The sequence below is a fragment of the Phaseolus vulgaris genome, chromosome 6 (assembly GCF_051622355.1).
Source record: "Phaseolus vulgaris cultivar YP4 chromosome 6, ASM5162235v1, whole genome shotgun sequence".
Taxonomy (NCBI): Eukaryota; Viridiplantae; Streptophyta; class Magnoliopsida; order Fabales; family Fabaceae; genus Phaseolus; species Phaseolus vulgaris.
Window position 1 is genome coordinate 12,383,069 of NC_143503.1, and position 10,881 is coordinate 12,393,949.

The window sequence follows — 10,881 nt, forward strand, 5'->3', positions numbered from 1 at the left end:
CTAAGAACAGGAACCGTGCAAATTCTCTCTCCCAGTAAGCTCTATAACTCGCAAGCGTAAAGAGTGTAATCTGAACGCGCGTACCTCAGAAAGTTCGTTGAGAACTCTTATATACCTGGTCACTTTCTCTCTCCTGGCAGTTACAGACCTGGACACGTGGCTCGCATCCAGTCATACACGTGCCACCATCTGGAGCCTCCTTGACTTGGGCGCTGCTTCTGACTCTCTTTTTGGCTAAGTTACTTATGCATGGTACTGCCCAGTGCATAGCTAACTTGGGAGTGCGATCTCTACTGGAACGGGCGAGTTAGGGTGCTCTCGTACACCTTCCCTGTGGTCTCGCCGGCCGCCTTCATAATCTGCACCACCTTCATTTTCGGCGATGTGCTTGTTCTGGCGATCTCCAATCACTTGGTCGCCTGAGTTTATCATCTGGCGACTTCATCTTCAACTGGGCGATCGCCTGGCATGCTGGAGATCGGAGCACGCCAACTTAATAACTGGCGATTACACGAACCCCCCGACTTCCTTCCCTTCTGCAACTCTGGCGCCTTGTCCACACGCCTACTCTGTGGCTTGGTGCCACGTCATCACTTTCGACTACCAGGGCGGTACACAAGCCCCCCAGTCTTAAGCGAAGACTTGTCCAGCGAAAAGACTGAAAGAGTCACGTCAACACCGGTCTACGTGGCACTGACGCAGAATTCCAAGCGGTTGTACTTTTTGCTTCTCTGACGCTCCACCAAACCCCTCACCCATCGTTCGACACGTGGCTTCATCAACGGTTACCTTCAGTTACCGTTTGCGCTTCCCAAACCCATTTCGAAAAAACTCTTAAACCCCTTTTCACTCTACTGTTCCATCACTTTTCTTCGTATTCTCAAACGCTCTCACTTTCTCCTGCAAAAAACTCTCAGCGCTCTTCAACATTCTGAATCACCAGCATCCTTCATCGTCTTCCTGATCATCAAAAGGTACCTCCTTTCCTTCTTCTGCTGGTTTTTCTTGCATTTTAACCGATTCGCATCATCCTGTAACTGTCTGGTGCATTGACTCTTCTCTCTGAACTAACTCCTGCATTTTCACTCTATGCAGATAATATGTTGGGCCAAGGCAAACTCGCGGAATTGAGGGCGCTCGCCCGAACCCACGGGTTGGCAACGGGCTCTCAAACAGTACCAAATTCGGTGGTGGAGATCGCCGCCGCACAGGGTCGATCGCCACCTAAGGGCCCAGCTCCCTCCGATGTCCAGCCCGCCGCCCAACGTAAAAAACTTGTCCTCAAAAGGCCCAAGAGGAAAGCTCCCCAGGTAGTCCACGAGGAGGAGGAAGAAGATGACGAGGTCACCGAAGATGGCCTTGTTACAAAGAGGAAGAGGGTGGCACCTTTTTCACCACCTGCCCCACCCCCTCTTCCAACCTCAACACCTCCATCCACGCCTGCTCTACCTCCAACTTTGCCATCTCCACCAGCTCCTGCCTCACCTGTCCAAGCCATTCCACTGGCAACTGCGCCACTTGCGGTTGAGGCCCAAGAGCCAAATTTCATGGAGGACCCCCCGAGCGCCTCCACGCCATATGTATCAGCTGGAGGGGGTCCTCCTTCCAATGCCTCAGCCGCAGATGTTGCTCCAATCGGGGATGAGGTTGCCCACACCTCTCCGATTCTGATCACCAAGTCCCCGACGTCGCCACCACGAGCAGAAGCGCCTACTGAAGAACCAACCAAAGAAGGTGGCGACGAAAATCAACAACAGGCCCACCCAGCACCTCTACAAGCAGCAAACCTCCCTCTCGAGGTTACAAGGATGTGGGAGCCTTTATCTGCTAAGCTGAAGACGATAGCAGAAGACATCCCCGCCATCATAACCAGAGTCGTGGAGAGCTCCACCAGGAAACTCCAGGACGACCTCTTCAACCTTAAAACTGAAAACAGCACCATGAGGGTTGAGGTGGAGAAGTTGTCCTTTAACCTGACACTTGCGGAGATTGAACACTCCCGAGTAGAGGACGCAATGAGCACCAAGCTCAGGATGGCGCGCAAGGAGGCCACTGAACTCTGCCATAAGGTGCAGCAACTGGCTCAAGAAAAAATCGAACTAGAGAGCAAGATTGTGCCTTATTGCGTCAGGGTGGCTGACCTGGAGGCTCTCATAAAAACCGACGCCGTCAAGGTGAAGAAGCTGGAGCAAAGGTCAGCCGACCGGGAGATCTTCCTTGGCAAGGTGGAGAAGGCGAGGGATGACGCCATGGCTGAGCTCGACGAAGCCAATAAGAAAAAAGGGGAGCTTGCAGATGAACTGGGCAAGGTGCAAGCAGAATCCAAGAAGGTTGCTGAAGACCTTCTCCAGGCTCAAGAAATCAACGAACAACTCAAGAAGCAAGTTGAGGAGCTGGAGCAGCAGAATAAGGGACTGAAAGAACAAGCTGAAGAACTCGAGAAACAGATTGAAGAGCTTAAGAAGCAAATTGAAGATCTCAATCTGAGTTCCGCCCAAATTCTGGCTGCTGGATTCGAGGCTGCACGGGAACAGTTCGCCTGCTTGTTCCCCGATCTGGATCTCAGCATGGTGTCTCTAAATAATGAGGTGGTGGATGGAAAAGTGGTGCCCGCCGAAGACTAATCAATTTACTCCATCCACTGCTTTTATACTTTCCTTTTGTGTATAACTTGTAATAAACTTTATGTCTTCTCGTACATATGTTTTGAACTGATATTTACCGTTAATGACAAAAGTCTGTGTGTTTTCTCTTGCGACTTCTTCAACTGCTTCAACTTTCCTTGCGTGTTTTACTTCAAAGAAATGACTTAGCGAAACCGTAGGCACGATCTTTGACTTAACTGCTTCGAACCACTTCAACTTTAAACAACAATCACTTTAACAACTCGTAATCTTAAGGCAATTAACCTTATCGTAAAAATATTCCTCAAGCAACAAACTTTAACTCAGCTACTGGCTTAAACACTGCTTCACCCGATCTGCTTCATCAAAACGGGTCTTTTAACTTTCTCGCCACTGTTTGAACTTTTCCTGGTCGCCAAAGACTCTTGGCGATCAGCTTCTTTCTGGCTTCACGCCTTGGCCATTGTTCTTTGATCTGGGGGTAGAGGCGCCTTTCGGATCCTCCTCTACCTTCCTGAACTTCAGGACCAAAGGCCGGGTGGCTAGGCGCTCTCTTCGAACCTACCTTAGCCACCTTCCAAACTTCGTCCACCCTTAACACCATACTTGAACTCGTTCGAGACGAGAGGATTTTATCTTGCCTGAACTCGCTCGTGGCGAGAAGGTCTTTTAACTCGCCTGAACTCGCTCATAGGCGAGAAGGTCTTTTACTTGCCTGAACTCGCTCATAGGCGAGAAGGTCTTTTACTTGCCTCTACATTGCCCCAGGGGTTACATCTTCTCGCCCCCAGAAACACTGAGGACTTTTCGCTGGTGCCTCTACATTGCTCCAGGGGTTACATCTTCTCGCCCCCAGAAACACTGAGGACTTTTCACTGGTGCCTCTACATTGCCCCAGGGGTTACATCTTCTCGCCCCCAGAAACACTGAGGACTTTTCACTGGTGCCTCTACATTGCCCCAGGGGTTGCATCTTCTCGCCCCCAGAAACACTGAGGACTTTTCACTCTTCCTCGCCTGCACTCGCTCGACGACGAGGAGGTCTTTAACTTGCCTCAGGACGCGCGAGGGCGTTGAGGTCTTTTAATTGGTGCCTCCGATCGCCGAAAGACAATGAGGACTTAAAATTTTAACTGATGCCTCCGATCGCCGAAAAACGATGAGGACTTAAAACTTTAACTGATGCCTCCGATCGCTGAAAAACGATGAGGACTTAAAACATTTTAGAAAGCATGCAATATATCTTTAACTTGCCTTGAGTCACATATAAGTGACAAGGTCTTTCTTCAAAACTTTTCTGAAAACAACAAGCACGCAATCTAAAACAACTTGTACTTTGAAAACTTCTCTTTATTGGGTGGCCTCATTAAAAACCCTCCTTAGGGAAAAAAGAGTGCCCCCTTCAAACTGTTTTAACAGAGACATTGTAATGTAACTTTGTGTTCATCTTTACTTACAAAGTTCTCAACTGTAATACAACTTCAGGTGCGTGGCGTTCCAGGTGCGAGGAATCGCCCCTCCTTCCAATGTCTCTAAGCGGTAGGCGCCGTTCCCGAGCGCCTCGGTTATTCTGAACGGTCCAGTCCACTTGGGTGACAGTTTATTCTCCATCTCGTACTGGTGGGCTTTTCTCATCACCAGGTCGCCTTCTCTAAATTGTCTTGGCATCACCTTCGAGTTATATCTTCGTTCAATCCTTCTCTTCACCGCTTCAGCCTTCAATCTCGCCTCTTCCCTGACCTCATCCAGTAGATCCCCTCCCCTAGCTCAGCATCCACCATCTCCACGTCCCTTCCGGCGGTCTCTTTTGTTACCGTCGATCTGGGCTTCACACCAGGAGGCGGGGTGGTTGTTACGTAACTCACCGATCTCTTGTTTTTCAGGCTATTCTCATAGCACTTCTTTGCTTCCTTCTGATCGGATTTGATGGTGATAACCAACCCCTCCATGGACGGCAACTTCACCTTCATGTGCCGGGTCGATGGTATGGCACCTATCCTGTTGAGCGTGGGCCTTCCCAACAGGATGTTGTATGCTGAAGGAGCGTTTACAACGAGGTATCTGATTTTCTCCGTTCTTGAACCCGCCACATCTGTAAACGTTGTCCTCAATTCTATGTACCCCCTGACCTCCACCTGGTCACCAGCGAACCCATACAAACACCCTCCATAGGGCCTCAGCTGGTCAAGGGGCAGCTCTAGCTGCGTGAAAGTCGGCCAAAACATCACATCTGCCGAGCTTCCTTGGTCCACCAGCACCCTGTGGACCTTTCTTCCTGCTGTTATCAGCGAAATTACTATGGGATCGTTGTCATGAGGCACAACATCCCGGAGATCTTGCTTGGTGAATGTGATATCCACTTCCGGCGAGTGGTCTTCAAACATATCCACCGTCATCACAGACCTCGCGTACCTCTTCCTCTGTGATGCGGTGCATCCACCTCCTGAGAAACCCCCTGCAATGGTATGGATTTCTCCGTGCGTAGGCATCTCGTGCTGCTGAGCTTCAGCACCTGCTGGCTGGGAGCTCGATGCACCCCCCGTCCTTCTGTCCAGCAAATAATCATTTAGGAACCCGCTCTTTACTAGATCGTCGAGCTGGTATCCCAATGCTAAGCACGAGTCCACTGTATGGCCAAAGCCCTGGTGAAACTCACACCAGGCGTCTGGCTTTGGTCCCAGCACCCTGTCGCTCACCTTTTCTGGCGCTTTCAACCTAGCGGATATATTGGGAATGGCGATCAGATCCGCCAATCCCATGACAAACTTGTGCTTAGGCGGGCGATTGTATTCCCGGCGTGCTGGTTGCTGGCGTCCTTGGCCCCTGCCTTTGTTCTTCCTTGGATCATAAGGATGGCGAGTCCTCTGATCCCTTCTGGCCGCCGCTGTCTCCAGCACTCTCTGTGGCTGGATCCTGGTCTGGGCGCGTGGCTTAGTGGGGGCCACTCTCCCTCTCTTCTCGGCGACTTCGCTCTCGTCGGCGATGTGGGCCACCGCAAGTCGCCTAACCTCAGCGAACGTGGCGGGGTGTGCCCTGATGGAGATCAAGCTCAAAAGGACATGGAGGCCAATCAACAAGATCAAGAAGAGGTGGAGGCACAAATGGAGGACGCCCATGGAGGTCAAAGTCCACCTCAAAGGATTACAAGAAGCATGTTCAAAGCTTTGGGAGCTAGAGGACATTTATTTTCTCTTTTTATAATTTCTTTAGTTGAAGGTGCTTAGAGGGAAACATTAGAAACCTCTTTTGTTTTAGCATCTTTTAGGCTTTAGTTAGGAGCTTTAGGAGGGGGGTGTATTAGTAGATAGGTGTAGGTGTAGTTTTTGGGAGGTGTCATAGTAGAAAAAGGTCACACCTCCCATGTGACTTGTTTTTGGTGGGAATTTCAAATGAGTTTATTTGAAATTTCCCACCTATTTTTTTCAGCACCTTAGGCTATAAATAGAGGTGCTTCCTTTGTAAAATTCAGATTGGAATTAATCTAAGAAAACTCTACTCAAATTTTGAGTGAACTTTGGAGAGCTTTGAGCCTTCTTCTCTAGTCTTATCTTGATGGATCAATGGAGTCCTCAAGTGGCGGCATCACTCTCATCTAGGAGCATTCCACACTTCTAGTGGTGAGATCATCCATCCTCCTTCCATCTTCATGAGCAATTCTTCTCTCCTTCCTTTCTCCTCTTTCTATTGTTTGTGTTAGCTTGTGTTCTTGAGTTTTGGTTAGATGTTCTTGCTGTTTTTATGAGTTTTTGGTTCAAGAGTTTTATAATTCTGTCCATTCATCTTGTTCCTTTGCTTTTCTTGCTCATTTGTTCGGTTCAATTTGACTATAATTGGTTCATCCAAATGAGTTTGGGATTTGGTACTAGTTTTTGGTGAGTTCTTGTCTTAGAACAATGATCCAACTCTAAGAAAAGTGCCTCTATAATGTCCAACTCAAGGTGATTCCTAAGAAGGTCAAGAACCTTTCTCTATATGGCTAGTGGAATCACATCATGTGGTATCATGCGTCTTAGGTTCATTCTTGTTTAATTGTTGAGTTGTGTGCACTTTATTTCAAGAGCTCTTTAATTTCTTGCAATTTAAGTTTCTGTTTTAGAATTTTAATTGAGTTTTCTTGCTGTTTTTCTTTTACACCAAGTGCTTGTGAAAAGGTTTATGGCACTCATAATTCTTATGAGTATGGTTGCTCTTTTGGAATGGCATTATCCTTCCTAGAGTTTACCTTAAGCTTCCTTTCACTTGTTGCTAAAATTTGTGATGAGTCTTTTAATTTTGTAATCATGTCAAGTTTTGTCTTAGTCATGTTATTCCATAATTGTCATTACTTCTAGTAGTACTTTTATTGCTTTGATTGTTTCTTGCTTTGATGTCATATAATTTTCTGAATTTATGTTGATCCTTTGTGCATTTTCTTTTTAGAATTGAGTTCATACTTGTATTCTAGACCTATACAAGTTCCAATACATCATTTTCCATTATGTCTTTGCTAGTTCATAATTCTGTTTTTTGTTCCTATTAGGATTCCTCTGTTTCTGAAAAAAAGTGCTTACTGTTTTTTCTTATTGCAATTTATTTACTCACTGGAAAATTCTGAAATTCTGGATTTGTGATATTCAAAGTGTTAGAAAAGAGTAGAAAAAAATAATCATTCAAAAATACGAAGTACACAAAAAATGATAAATAAAATAAAAAAAGTGTACATTTCTGCCGAAAAAAATACGGTAATCTGGCAGCGATTTTGAAAAATTTATTTCTCTCAATTGGCTTACTGTTTTTAATTGATTCCAGTGCCATTATTGAGTTAACATCTTGAAGTTTCTGTGGTTTAAATTTCATAATCCAGTTCGCTCTACATCATTCCAGTTAAATCAGTGAATATCAAGCACAGTTTGCCTTTTAAAAAAAATTTTCCAGTAGCTAATTTTTTTTTTTTTGTTTTCTTCATCTACTCTAGAACTTTTTCTTAAGTATTCTTTTGTGTGCCTACTTTTCTCATTGAGTTCTTTATTTTCTTGATTTTCTTTCATTCTTACTCTTTGAGTTTGTCTTACATATAGTATTCCTTTTGCAATTACCTTTCCTTGCTTATACCTTTTCTTGTTTGTCTTTATTGTTTCATTGGTTTTGTGGTGGTTGCTCTTGAGATTGGTGTGCTTGCTTTGACATATTTCATTTGAGGATTCCAAGGCCTCAAGATCAGATTGGTGCAAGAACATTATTTCTTTGAGAGTGATCTCTTTTTTCAGCCTCATTTCACTTCGGCAGTTTCATTGCCAAGCTCACTGTTTTTGCTAATTTTTTTAACTTGTTTGCTGTTTTGTGTGTTTGCTGTTTTTAATTACAAATGGCTGGATTTTCAAGTGATGCATCCTACAAGCAGAATTCTCCTTCCAAAGCTTCAATTCTTGGTGAATTACATGAAGCTCAAAGAACAATTAGACGGTTGGAGGAGAAAATGCAAAAGATGGAGGTCCAACAAGCTAGACCATCTCCTTCTATCCATGATGGACATCATTCTCATAGACCATCTTCAAGAGCTTCTTCAAATGATGTTGGCCGTGAAGATGAGCATAGGAGAAGGAGACCTCCACCCCAAGTCCATGGACAAAGACATCATCACCAAGGGGAAAGAATTCACTACGGCAATGGCTTCTATCATGATGCAAAGTCCAAGCTTCCTTCGGTCAAGTTACCTTGTTTTAATGGTTCTAGTGATCCAAATGTATATTTAGATTGGGAGGCTAAGTGTGAACAAATTTTTGAGATCCATGAGATCCAAGATGAGCATAAGCTCAAGCTAGCCACCCTAGAGTTTAGTGATTATGCCATGAAATGGTGGCATGGAATTGTAAAGGACATTATCTATCACAAGGGTCCTCCCGTGGACTCTTGGAACTCTTTAAAGGATCACATGTGCGCTAGGTTTGTGCCCCCACATTTTAGGAAAGACCTCATGTTGAGACTCCAACGGTTTCAACAAGGCACGCTAAATGTGGATGAATATTATAAGGAGCTTGAGACGCTTGTGCTTAAAATCGAATTAGAAGAAAGTGAAGAAGCCATGGTTGCTAGGTTTGTGAGTGGTCTTAGGAAGGATATTCAAGACATTGTTGAGTTACAAGAGTATTCATCATTGGGCTCTTTAGTTCATCTTGCAATGAAGGTGGAAGCCCAACTTGCAAAGAAAAACTCTTTTAAAAATGCTTCCAATGATGGATACTACTCCAAGTCTTGGAGAAACAAAACTTCTTTTTCTAAGCATCCTTCCAAAGATTCTTCTTTCAAACCCAAGGAATCTAAGCCATCAACTTCTAGACCTAAGTCTCCCACTAGAACATCTAATACTAAATGCTTTAAATGTATGGGTTATGGTCATATTGCTGCAAATTGTCCTTCCAAACGAAGTATGTACATGCATGAGGGCATTGTAGTTAGTGAGCATGATTCGGATTCTCCTAAGCATTCATTGCATTCTCATGCATCTAGTGAGGAAGAGAGTGAATGTCCACTTGAAGGGGACTTGTTAGTAGTGAGAAGACTTCTTGGACAAGTTTCACAACCTTTTGATGAAAGTCAAAGGGAAAATATTTTCCATACAAGATGTCTTATTCAAAACAACATTTGTTCCTTGATAGTGGATGGGGGTAGTTGTGCAAATGTGGCTAGTACAAGAGTAGTAGATAAGCTTGGATTGCCTACTATCTCTCATACAAAGCTCTACAAATTACAATGGCTTAGTGAAGTAGGAGAAATAATTGTTAATAAACAAGTCCTCATCCATTTCTCCATTGGAAAATACAAAGATGAGGTATTATGTGATGTTGTGCCCATGGAAGCCACTCATGTTCTTTTGGGAAGGCCTTGGCAATTTGATAGAAAAGTTTTACATGATGGTTTTACCAACAAACTATCTTTTGAATTCCATGGTCACAAGGTTACTTTAAAATCTCTCTCTCCAAGAGAAGTCCATGAGGACCAAGTTATCATGAAGAAAAAGAGGGAGAGTGAAAAAGATAAAAAAGATAAGAGTTCTAAGCCTACACTCCTTGTGTCTAGGCGTGAAATTGAAAGGGAAATAGTGGCTCATCATCCTCTTTTTTTAGCTATCCCTAGAACTCTTAGAGTAGAATCACTTGTTGATAGTTCTCATTGCTTGGAAAATTTGGTAGAAGAGTTCCAAGATGTGTTTCAAGATCCTCCAAATGGACTTCCACCTTTGAGAGGGATTGAGCACCAAATTGATTTGATACCGGGCTCTTCTTTACCAAACCGTCCAGCATATAGGACCAATCCAAGTAAACCAAGGAAATTCGCCAACAAGTTGAGGCTTTGATTGAGAAAGGGTGGGTGCAAGATAGCATGAGTCCTTGTGCTATGCCTATCATCTTAGTGCCAAAAAAGGATGGCACATGGCGAATGTGTTCGGATTGTAGGGCCATAAATAACATAACCATTAAGTATAGGCATCCCATACCTAGACTAGATGATTTGTTGGATGAATTACATGGTTCTAAAATTTTTTCAAAGATTGATCTTAAAAGCGGCTACAATCAAATTCGTATCAAACCGGGTGATGAATGGAAGACGGCTTTTAAGACCAACTTTGGTTTATATGAGTGGTTAGTTATGCCTTTTGGTTTAACTAATGCACCAAGTACCTTCATGCGCCTCATGCATCATGTTCTTAGACCTTTCATTGGTAAGTTTGTTGTGGTTTACTTTGATGACATTCTCATTTATAGCTTATCTTTGAATGACCTAGGTTGCATGTTAGGAAAGTTTTGGAAACCGTTAGGAAGGAACATTTGTATGCTAACCTTGCTAAATGTATGTTTGCTCTTGATCATATAGAATTCCTAGGGTTTGTTGTGAGTTGTAAAGGGGTCCATGTGGACAAAACAAAGGTGGTGGCCATTCAAAATTGGCCTACACCGAAATCTTTGAATGAGGTCCGAAGTTTTCATGGGCTTGCTTCTTTCTATAGAAGATTTGTCCCAAACTTTGGTACCATTGCCGCACCACTCAATGACATAGTGAAAAAGGATGTGGTCTTTCATTGGGGAGAAGCACAACAAAATGCTTTTGATACTTTGAAAGAAAAATTGACTAATGCTCCCATCTTGGCCCTTCCTAATTTCACTAAGACATTTGAGATTGAGTGTGATGCTTCAAGCATAGGTATTGGGGCTGTTCTCCTTCAAGAGGGCCACCCCATAGCCTATTTTAGTGAGAAATTGAAGGGAAGTCATCTCAACTAT